The sequence below is a fragment of the Nycticebus coucang genome, chromosome 2 (genome assembly GCF_027406575.1).
Source record: "Nycticebus coucang isolate mNycCou1 chromosome 2, mNycCou1.pri, whole genome shotgun sequence".
In the NCBI taxonomy this organism is placed as follows: Eukaryota; Metazoa; Chordata; class Mammalia; order Primates; family Lorisidae; genus Nycticebus; species Nycticebus coucang.
The window spans coordinates 2483813-2496108 of NC_069781.1; the positions used below are offsets into that span (position 1 = coordinate 2483813).

The following is a 12296-nucleotide window of genomic DNA, read 5'->3' on the forward strand; positions in this document are numbered from 1 at the left end:
CTACTTGGGAGGCTGAGGCAAGAGATCACTTGAGCCCAAGAGTTTGAGGTTGCTCTGAGCTGTGACGGCACTGCCCCGAGGGTGACATAGTAAGACTCTGTCCCCCCCAAAAAAAGTAACATTTAGCTTTACAAGTCCCTACATAACTGATCTGAAGTTCTGGGCAATCCAAGTGAATATTCCTGAACATCAGTTGAGTGTGGGGCCACTCATGAGGCCGTATTGTAGCCATATCACTTACTGGGAAATTTTTATTCAGGTTCCAATTACTCCTGAGGTATCTCCATAGAAACAGCAGACAGTGTTAATATTGCACAGATTCCTCCCAGTGCAGTTGATTTCTGTTGAGCCTTGAGGTGTTTTTTTTTTTTGAGACAGAGTCGCTCTGTTGCCCTCGGTAGAGTACCCTGACACCACAGCTCACAGCAACCTCAAACTCTTGGGCTTAAGCGATTCTCCTGCCTCAGCCTCCCAAGTAGCTGAGACTATAAGCACCTGCCACAATGTCCAGCTATTTTTTGGTTGTAGTTGTTATTTGTAGGCCTGGACTGGGTTTGAACCCACTAGCTCCAGTGTATGTGGCTGGTGCCCTAGCTACAGGTACCAAACCCCAAGCCGTTTCTTATTTTTGAACAGTATTTTTCTCTCTCTAATTTACCATTTTTTATAAACAAATTAAAGCAGAATCAATTTCTTTTGAGACAGAGTCTTACTTTGTTGCCCTCCGTAGATAGCTGTGGTATCATAGCTCTCAACAATCTCAAACTCTTGGGCTCCAGCAATTCTCTTGCCTCAGCTTCCAGAGTAGCTGGGACTACAGTTGCTCACCACAACACCCAGCTATTTTTTAAAATTATTTTATTTTATTTATTTTTTGCAGTTTTTGGCTGGGGCTGGGTTTGAACCCACCACCTCCAGCATATGGGGCAGGCGCCCCACTCCTTTGAGCCACAGGCAACGCCTTATTATTATTTTTTTTTTTAAGAGATGATGTCTCACTGGCTCAGGGTAGTCTTAAACTTGTGAGCTCAGGGGCGGCGCCTGTGGCTCAGTGAGTAGGGCACCGGCCCCATATGCCGAGGGTGGTGGGTTCAAACCCAGCCCCTGCCAAACTGCAACAAAAAATAGCCAGGTGTTGTGGCGGGCGCCTGTAGTCCCAGCTGCTTGGGAGGCTGAGGCAAGAGAATCGCATAAGCCCAAGAGTTAGAGGTTGCTGTGAGCCGTGTGACATCATGGCACTCTACCTGACGGCGGTACAGTGAGACTCTGTCTCTACAAAAAAAAAAAGAACTTGTGAGCTCAGGCAATCCACCTGTCTCTGCCTCCCAGAGTGCTAGTGTTGCAGGGAGTCGAGGCCCAAGGGAGAGAAAGAGCACTCAAACACCATGTTTATAAGAGAAAGGGCTTTATTCACTGGCTGGGAGCTTATAGTATAGAAAAATTCCAAATGGCCGCGCTCTCTGACTGGCTTGGTCTTTCCCTTTTTATGTACAGTCAAAAAGTTCCAGCGCACAGGTACCCTTCTCGTTGGCCAGTTTGAATCAAGTGGGAGATGCTATTCCAGCCCCCACAGGATTACAGGATGTCACAGAAGTGGAAATTTCCAAGTTCCAGGAAATTAAGTTTACAAATTCCCAAGAGCTGAGTCACCATGGAGAGGACCCTGCAGGTTTATCCTTGTGGTTTCCTTGAGAAGACCTGTTCTCCTAGACCTCACCCTTCTCTAGTATCCTGTCTCACTAGGAGAACAGGCATGAGCTACTGGGTCCAGCTTTGGCCACTTTTTCTTTTTCTTTTCTTTTTCAAGTACAAGAAACCAGGTTATGCCCCGGCCCGCGGGGAATTCAACGGGGACCTGGGAAACAAAGGGGTCAGTTGAATGAGGGGACAAGAGACACGAAAGAATGAGAGCAAGTCAAGAGTCTGATCAAGCTCCGAAGAGTTTATTTTTTCAGCTGGGCTTATAAGCATTCAAACGAGGAAGTAACTAAGGGCTGTTCCTAGCAGGGCAGGGAGGGGGCTAGTTCCTGGAAAATTACTAGGAGAAGGACCCTAAGGCGGGGGGTGCATTTTTGAGGAGATATGCAAGGGGAAAGTACCGTTGCTGTTTACGGTTGAATTCCTGAGAATAGTTTGCTCGTAAAATCAAGATAGCAAGGGGCATTTTTGTGATATGTTTTGGCTCCCAGCAAGGTTACATTTTTTTTTTTCTTTTTGCAGTTTTGGCAGGGGCTGGGCTTGCACCTGACACCCCCAGCATATGGGGCTGATGCCCCACTCCTTGAGCCACAGGCACCACCCCATTGATTGCATTTGTTAGGTAAAGTCCCCTCTTACAATTGTGTCTTGCCCCCAAAAGGTGTGTCACACACCAAGACCCCACCCCTTCCCTCCTTCCCTCTCTGCTCTTCCTTTCCCCACCCCTCCCTCCTTCTTTCTCTCTCTGCTCTCCTCTTCCCCCACCCCCACCATGTCATTAATCGTCATTAATTGTCCTCTCATCAAAATTGAGAACATAGGATTCATGCTTCTCCATTCTTGTGATGCTTTACTAAGAATAATGTCTTCCACTTCCATCCAGGTTAATATGAAGGCTGTAAAGTCTCCATTTTTTTTTTTTAAGAGACAGAGTTTCACTTTTTGGCCCTCGGTAGAGTGCCGTGGCATCACACAGCTCACAGCAACCTCCAACTCTTGGGCTTAAGCAATTCTCTTGCCTCAGCCTCCCGAGTAGCTGGGACTACAGGCGCCCGCCACAACACCCTGCTATTAAGTCTCCATTTTTTTGGTTTTCTTTTTTTTGTTTGTTTGTTTTTGTCGAGGCAGAGTTCTACCCTATGCCCTGAGCAGAGGGCAGTGGCGTCAGAGCTCACCGCAACCTCGGACTCCAGCTGTGGGCACCCTGCTGCCTCAGTCTCCGGGGCCCCTGGGATTACAGGCGCTTGCCTCTGCGCCCGGCTGGGTTTTTCCATTTTTTTCACGAGTTGGGGTCTCACTCTCGCTCAGACAAGCCTTGAACTCCTGAGCTCAAGTAATCCTCCTGCCTCAGCCTCCCACAGTGCTGGGATTACAGGTGTGAGCCACCACCGGGCAAGTCTTCATTTTTCTGATGGCTGAATAGTATTCCATGGTGTACATATACCACAGCTTGTTAATCCATTCCTGGGTGGGTGGTCATTTAGGTTATTTTCACATTTTGGTGATTGTAAATTGAGCTGCGATAAACAGTCTAGTGCAAGTGTCCTTATGACATAAGGATTTTTTTCCTTCTGGGTAGATGCCAGTAATGGGATTGCAGGGTCAAATAGGAAGTCTAGCTTGAGTTCTTTGAGGGTTCTCCATACTTCCTTCCAAAAAAGGTTAGTTTGCAGTCCCACCAGCAGTGTAAAAGTGTTCCCTTCTCTCCACATCCATGCCAGCATCTGCAGTTTTGAGATTTTGTGATGTGGGCCATTCTTGCTGGGGTTAGATGGTATCTCAGGGTAGTTTTGATTTGCATTTCTCTAATAATTAGGGATGATGAGCATTTTTCATATGTTTGTTAGCCATTTATCTGTCATCTTTAGAGAAGGTTCTATTCATGTCTCTTGCCCATTGATATATGGGATTGTTGGCTTTTTTCATGTGGATTAATTTGAGTGCTCTATAGATCCTAGTTATCAAGCTTTTGTCTGATTCAAAATATGCAAATATCCTTTCCCATTGTATAGGTTGTCTGTTTGCTTTGGTTGTTGTCTCTTTAGCTGTATAAAAGCTTTTCAGGTGGCTCAGCACCTGTGGCTCAAGGGGCTAAGGCGCCAGCCACATAAAACCTGAGCTGGCGGGTTTGAGTCCAGCCCAGGCCCGCCAAACAATGATGGCTGCAACCAAAAAATAGCCAGGCATTGTGGTAGGTGCCTGTAGTCTCAGCTACTTGGGAGGCGGAGGCAGGAGAATCGCTTGAGCCCAGGAGTTGGAGGTTGCTGTGAGCTGTGATGCCACTGCACTCTACCCAGGGTGACAGCTTGAGGCTCTTTCTCAAAAAAAAAAAAAAAAACCTTTTCAGTTTAATTAAGTCCCATTTGTTTATTTTTGGTGTTGTTGCAATTGCCACAGCAGTCTTCTTCATGAAGTCTTTCCCCAGGCCAATATCTTCCAGTGTTTTTCCTATGCTTTCTTTGAGGATTTTTATTGTTTCATGACTTAAATTTAAGGCCTTTATCCATCTTGAATCAATTTTTTTTGAATGGAGAAAGGTGTGGATCCAGTTTCAGTCTTTTACATGTGGATATCCAGTTCTCCCAGCACCATTTATTGAGTAGGGAGTCTTTTCCCAAGGTATGTTCTTGTTTGGTTTATCGAAGATTAGGAGGTTGTAAAATGTTAGTTTCACTTCCTGGTTTTCTATTCGATTCCAAGTGTCTATGTTTCTGTTTTTGTGCCAGTACCATGCTGTCTTGACCACTATGGCTTTGTAGTACAGACTAAAATCTGGCATGCTGATGCCCCTGGCTTTGTTTGTATTACTAAGAACTGTCTTAGCTATATCCGTTTTTTTGTTGTTTCATAAAAAACGCAGAATCATTTTTTTCAAGTCTTGAAAGTACGATGTTGGTATTTTAATAGGGGTGGCATTGAATAGGTAGATTGCTTTGGGAAGTATAGACATTTTAACAATGTTGATTCTTCCCATCCATGAGCATGGTATGTTCTTCCATGTGTTAATATCCTCTGCTATTTCCTTTCTTAGGGTTTTATAATTTTTTTTTTTTTTTTTTTTTTTTTTTGGCCGGGGCTGGGCTTGAACCCGCCACCTCCGGCATATGGGACCGGCGCCCTACCCGTTGAGCCACAGGCGCCGCCCCTTATAATTTTCTTTATAGAGGTCCTTCACCTCTTTTGTTAGGTATATTCCTGGGTATTTCATTGTCTTTGAAGCTATGGTGAAGGGAGTTGTGTCCTTAATTAGCCTCTCATTTTGGCTGTTATTGGTGTATACAAAGGCTACTGACTTGTGGACATTGATTTTATATCCCGAGACATTACTGTATTTTTTGATGACTTCTAGGAGTCTTGTGGTTGAGTCTTTGGGGTTCTCTAAGTGTAAGATCATGTCGTCAGCAAAGAGGGAGAGTTTGACCTCCTCTGCTCCCATTTGGATGCCCTTTATTTCCTTGTCTTCTCTAACTGTATTGGCTAGAACTTCCAGCACTATGTTGAATAGTAAAGGTGACAGAGGGCAACTTTGTCTGGTTCCAGTTCTAAGAGGAAAAGCTTTCAGTTTTACTCCATTCAGTAAAGTATTAGCTGTGCGTATGTCATAGATAGCTTCAATCAGTTTTAGAAATGTGCCACCTTGGGCGGCACCTGTGGCTCAGTGAGTAGGGCGCCGGCCCCATATACCGAGGGTGGTGGGTTCAAACCCAGCCCCGGCCGACCTGCAACAAAAAAATAGCCGGGTGTTGTGGCAGGCACCTGTAGTTCCAGCTGCTCTGGAGGCTGAGGCAAGAGAATCACATAAGCCCAAGAGCTGGAGGTTGCTGTGAGCCGTGTGAAGCCATGGCACTCTACCGAGGGCAGTAAAGTGAGACTCTGTCTCTACAAAAAAAAAAAACAAAAAAACAAAGAAATGTGCCATCTATGCCTATACTCTTCAGTGTTCTAATTAGAAAAGGATGCTGGATTTTATCAAATGCTTTTTCTGCATCTATTGAGAGGATCATATGATCTTTATTTTTGCCTCTGTTAATACGGTGGAAAATGTTTATGGACTTGCATATGTTAAACCAGCCTTGCTGGTCATGAAACCTACTTGATCATGATGTATGATTTATTTTTTTTATAGTTTTTTTTTTTTTTTGTAGAGACAGAGTCTCATTTTATGGCCCTCAGTAGAATGCCGTGGCCTCACACAGCTCACAGCAACCTCCAACTCCTGGGCTTAAGCGATTCTCTTGCCTCAGCCTCCCGAGTAGCTGGGACTACAGGCGCCTGCCACAACGCCTGGCTATTTTTTGGTTGCAGTTTGGCTGGGGTCGGGTTTGAACCCGCCACCCTCGGTATATGGGGCCGGCGCCTTACCGACTGAGCCACAGGCGCCGCACTGATTTATTTTTTTTTTTAAGTAATAATCTGTTTTTAATGTTTCATCCTTAAAAATGAACAAGTTCCATTTATAATGACCATTTAGAAATGAATCTCTGAAAAACCCTCAAAACCAGTAGATCAGCACACATTTTAATTATTAAAATAGAACACTACTTGACAGAGCCAGCCCCAGGATATCTGTGTTATTACCACGCTACCCACATACATTTTAATCCTAAAGCTAAGACACGGTTTACTCGAATGTCTAAGGCTTGAGTTTCCTCTGTGCAGTGGGAAACAGACCCCCCAGACCTTAGGAAACAACCTGCCCTTGTAAAATATAAAGGCAACTTTTGGTTTTTATAAGATTATACATAACTGTATCTCAGAATTGTTAAGGAGAAATATAATGTACCAATTCTTGTTAAAATTCGAAAACTAGATTTCAAAATAACCTAAAAATTTCTGAAACAATACTAACACAGAAAATATATATATTAATTATAAACATGTACAATCATAGAGACTCTAAAACGGGTGGTTGGATCACGCAAAATGCCACAAACACCTGACTATAAAGCACAGGCTCAAATCCAGGTGGTTCCTTTATTCTGAGCAAGTGGCGTAAGCAATTCATAGAGTGAGCGCGTCACGCGAGCTCTTCCCCACACCTGTCTCCACCACAAGGTGTAATTTTGGGAGGAGAAAGTGTCTTGTCTGGTTAGCTGTTATCTACTATGACACCTTCATACAAAGCAAGTGTGGCGGCATCACATCCAAAATGGGAATCTGAGGAGCTGTGTGTGGGGAGGTGAAATTTTCATGTGTGTTTGAGATGAAAACTTCGCTCACACAGTGCAGGGTACTGGCCTGTGAGTCTTGATCAACTAAGAAAAAATACAGGGGACCTGTTCACATTTCCAGTTGCTCCCACGTAAAAATCAGTTTTAGCTCCTTTCATTAAACAACATTCTGATCAAATAATCTTGTACAGGATAGATAATTTAGCCTTAAGTCTACCATACAAAACTTAAGAGAAGGGCGGCATCTGTGGCTCAGTGAGTAGAGTGCCAGCCCCATATACCAAGGGTGGTGGGTTCAAACCCAGCCCCGCCACAACAAAAAAATAGCCGAGCGCCGGGCGCGGTGGCTCACGCCTGTAATCCCAGCACTGTGGGAGGCTGAGGAGGGAGAATCGCTTGAGCTCAGGAGTTCGAGACTCGCCTGAGCGACAGTGAGACCCCGACTCGTGAAAAAAATGGAAAAACCCAGCCGGGCGCCGCGGCGAGCGCCTGTAATCCCAGCGGCTTCCGGAGGCTGAGGCAGCGGGGTGCCCGCAGCCCGAGTCTGAGGTTGTGGTGAGCTACCAGGTCCACTGCACTCTGCTCAGGGGCATAGGGTGGGACCCTGTCTCAACAAAAAAAAAAAAAATAGCCGAGCATCGTGGCAGGCCTGTAGTCCCAGCTACTTGGGAGGCTGAGACAAGAGAATTGCCCAAGCCCAAGAGCTGGAGGTTGCTGTGAGCTGTGAACATGCCACCGCACTCTACTGAGGGTGACAAAGTAAGACTCTGTCTCAAAACAAAACAAAACTTAAGAGATAATGATTTATATTCCATCAGGGACCTTCACAAGGCATACGTCAGTTCCCAGAGAGCACCGCTATGCTGTGTGTCAGAAACTTCACGTACTGTTCCCGGGCATCCAAGTGGTCAGCCGGCCGGTTGTACGCCGTCCACACTGGGTCTCCCACAAACAGCCGCACGGCCTCCACGTAGCTCTGCTCGTCCACCGTGAAGCCGTGATAGATCCCCGCAGTAGCGTTATCATGCCCCTTTTCTCCACGTGGATCCGGATCCATTTGTCCTCTGCCTCGTACATCGAAGTACCCGCTGCCGTCCAGGATGTAGCGGATCTCATCGTCTAAGTGTAAGTGCTCCTCGTAAAACATCTTAATCTTTTCTTCGTAGTTTGGCAGTTTATCTTTGGTTATGGTTATTATGTCCATCCAGGAGTAGTTTCTCTCTCTGCGAATCTTTTCTAATTCTGAATCATTCTCATATTTGTCAGCATCCAGCTTCCAGTAGAGCACCCCGAGCCAGCGCAGTTGCTCCAGGCCCACCGGGCAGCCGGGTTGGAGACGATGGGCAGCCTGGGTTCCTCGGGGCTCTCGTCCATGTACCAAGCCTGCACCATGGCCGCTGCAGTCGCCTATTTTTTTTTTTTTTTAGAGACAGAGTTTCACTCCATTGCCCTTCATAGAGTGCCGTAGCGTTACAGCTCACAGCAACCTCCAACTCTTCAGCTTAGGTGATTCTCTAGCCTCAGTCTCCCAGTAGCTGGGACTACAGGCACCTGCCACAACACCTGGCTATTTTTTGTTGCAGTTTGGCCGGGGCTGGGTTTGAACCCGCCACCCTTGGTATATGGGGCCAGCGCCCTACTCACTGGGCCACAGGCATTGCCCGATGTATCACTTTTTTGATGATAAGCTGTAATCTATTGGCTAGGATTTTGTTGAGAATTTTTGCATCTATATTCATTAGTGAAATTGGTCTGAAATTCTCCTTTTTTTTTTTTTTTTCAGACAGAGCCTGAAGCTGTCGCCCTGGGTAGAGTGCTGTGGCATCACAGCTCACAGCAACCTCCAACTCCTGGGCTCAAGTGAATTTCCTGTCTCCACCTCCCAAGTAGCTGGGACTATAGGAGCCCACCACAACCCCCGGCTATTTTTTGGTTGCAGCTGTCATTGTTGTTTGGTGGGCCTGGGCTGGATTTGAACCCGCCAGCTCAGGTGTATGTGGCTGGTGCCTTAGGCACTTGAGCCACAGGCGCTGAGCCTGAAATTCTCCTTTTTAGTTGGGTCTTTTCCTGGTTTTGGTATCAGGGTTATGCTTGCTTCATAGAACATGTTGGGAAGATTCCTTCCTTCTCAATTTTTTGGAATAATTTCTGCAGTACAGGAATAAGCTCTTCTTGGAAGGTTTGATAGAATTCTGGTGTGAAGCCATCTGGACCAGGGCATTTTTTTGTTGGGAGATTTTTTATTGTTTCTTTGATCTCAGTGCTTGAAATTGGTCTGTTCAGGAGCTCTATTTCTTCCTGGCTAAGTCTAGGGAGAGGGTGTGATTCCAAATATTGATCCATTTCCTTCACATTGTCAAATTTCTGGGCATAGAGTTTCTGGTAGTATTCAGAGATGATCTCTTGTACCTCTGTGGCATCAGTTGTTATTTTCCCTTTATCATTTCTGATTGAGGTTACTAGAGATTTCACTTTTCTTTTTTCTTTTTGTAGAGACAGAGTCTCACTTTATCAACCTTGGTAGAGTGCCGTGGCGTCACACAGCTCACAGCAACCTCCAACTCCTGGGCTTAGGCGATTCTCTTGCCTCAGCCTCCCGAGCAGCTGGGACTACAGGCGCCCGCCACAACGCCCGGCTATTTTTTTGTTGCAGTTTGGCCGGGGCCGGGTTTGAACCCACCACCCTTGACATATGGGGCCGGCGCCCTACCCGCTGAGCCACAGGCGCCACCAGAGATTTTACTTTTCTATTTCTAGTTAGTCTGGGCAAAGGTTTATCTATTTTATTTATTTTTTCAAAAAACCAACTATTTGTTTCATTAATTTTCTGAATGATTCTTTTGTTTTCAATTTCATTGATCTCTGATTTAATTTTGGATATTTCTTTTCTTCTGCTGGGTTTGGGCTTAGATTGTTCTTTTTCCAATTCCATAAGATGGCTTATGAGTTTGTTGATGTGCTCTCTTTCTGTTTTTCAAATGTAGGCATCTAAAGCGATAAATTTTCCTCTCAGAACTGGTTTTGCAGTATCCCACAGGTTTTGGTAGCTTGTGTCTTCATTGTTGTTATGCTCAAGGAAGTTAATGATTTCCTGTTTTATTTCTTCCTGCACCCCACTGTCATTACATAAGGTTGTTTAATTTCTATGACTTTGTGTGGGGTTGAACATTTTTGTTGGAGTTGAGTTCCACCTTTAGTGTCTTGTGGTCTGAGAAGATACAAGGTAAAATTTCAATTCTTTTGATTCTGTAGAGGTTTGTTCTGTGTCAATTTTGGAGAAGGTTCCATGGGGTGATGAGAAGAGTATATACTTTTTTTTTTTTTTTGTAGAGACAGAGTCTCACTTTATGGCCCTTGGTAGAGTGCCATGGTCTTACACAGTTCACAGCAACCTCCAACTCCTGGGCTTAAGCAATTCTCTTGCCTCAGCCTCCCGAGTACCTGGGACTACAGGCGCCCGCCACAACGCCCAGCTATTTTTTGGTTGCAGTTCAGCCAGGGCAGGGTTTGAACCCGCCACCCTCGGTATATGGGGCCGGCGCCTTACCGAGCCACAGGCGCCGCCCGAGAAGAGTATATATTCTTTATCTTTGGGATGGAGTGTTCTATATGTGTCTATTAAGCACAGTTGATCTAGGGTCTCATTTAAATCCCTTATATTTTTGTTTAATTTCTGTTTAGAGGATCTGTCCAGCTCTATAAGAGGAGTCTTAAAGTCCCTTATTATTATGGTGTTATAGGATATCATATTCAGATTGAGTAAGGTCTGTTTCAACAAGAATCTGGGAGCACTTAAGTCGGGTGCATAGATACTTAGAATTGAAACGTCCTCTTCTTGTATTTTTCCCTTGACCAATATGAAGTGATCAACTTTGTCTTTTTTGACTTTAGTTGCTCTTTGGCCACTTTTTCATCTGGCTTTTTATTGGCCTTATAAAGTCAACCTTAATTCCTTAATGCAGTCTGGGTAGCTCTAACAATGTCATTCCAGTCAAAGCCTTGGTTGTACCTTATAAAAGAAAACAGATTTTTATTGAATTTATGCAAATAACTATATTGTCAGAAATCAAGAATACCTACAAATGGTTTTCAAATTTCAGAGAAATCAAGGAGAGAAAAATAAGTGTTTCACGTTTTGCTGATAAGTACATACATTGCTGAAAACTATAAATAACTCAAAAGATGGAAAAGCATTTTCTTGACTTCTGGAAAACAGAACACAGAATCAGCAATGCTTTTAACAAAGTCACAAAATTTAGTTCAGGCCTGTGTAATTAATTTCTGTTCTGGTGGGTGGTGCCTGTGGCTCAGTGAGTAGGGCGCCGGCTCCATATACTGAGGGTGGTGAGTTCAAACCCTGCCCTGGCCAAACTGCAACAAAAAAATAGCCAGGCATTGTGGTGGGTGCCTGTAGTCCCAGCTGCTCGGGAGGCTGAGGCAAGAGAATTACCTAAGCCCAAAAGCTGGAGATTGCTGTGAGCTGTGCTGCTACGGCACTCTACCAAGGGCAACAAAGTAAGACTCTGTCCCTAAAAAAAAAAAAAAAAATTCTGTTCTGTTTTAGCTTTCTAATTAAATTCCTGGAAGTTTGTTTTTAATGTGATGATATATGCTCTCCAAAGTTATCAGGAATTTGTATTCAAGACAACCTGTCAACCTTTCATTACTTTCCTGAAGGATAAACTTTGGACTTAGCCAGTTACAAAAAACACTTTGTTATAAATCAAAAACTAATTTTTTTGGCTGGGGCTGGGTTTGAACCCACCACCTTTGGCATATGGGGCTGGTGCCCTACTCCTTTGAGCCATAGACACCTCCCTAAATCACAAACTTATTACCAATAATATATACAAAAAACACTTTCAGTTATGAATAAGAAAATTATTACTGATAAAGTATATTAACACAGACTAATATTTCATAATTAGACCATATATGTATATATACAAACATAATCCACAGAAAATTAACCACCATTTGATATTTGACAATATTTCTTATGCAATTTTAATGCACCAAATATGCCTAATATGTCTTTCTCATATTTTTGGTGGTCTTAATATTTCAAAAAGACTGAATTTAGAATTTTTTTTTTTTTTTTGTAGAGACAGAGTCTCACTACGTCGCCCTCAGAAGTACTGTGACATCACAGCTCACAGCAACCTCAAACTCTTGAACTTAAGCAATTCTCTTGCCTCTGAGCTACGGGCGCCGAGTGGACCTCACCTCTTGAGGATCCATGGAGCCTTCCTTCTAATCTGTCTCCACCTGGCTGACCCAGGTGGAGATGGTGGAGTTTCAAGGTGGAGTTTCAAGGTGAGTCCCACATCTTGATCTTTGGTCAGATTAAGGAAATCCTCTGAATTCCTAGTCTGCTGGGAATTTTTGTTATAAATGGTTTTGGGTTATTTTTATTTATTTTTTGAG

At 44.3% G+C, this 12296-nt stretch overlaps 1 pseudogene; it reads right to left on the reverse strand.

The window, feature by feature from the left end:
* Positions 1-7707: 7707 nt before the first annotated feature.
* LOC128574542 (acireductone dioxygenase-like) lies at positions 7708-8261 on the reverse strand (annotated as a pseudogene).
* Positions 8262-12296: the final 4035 nt, after the last annotated feature.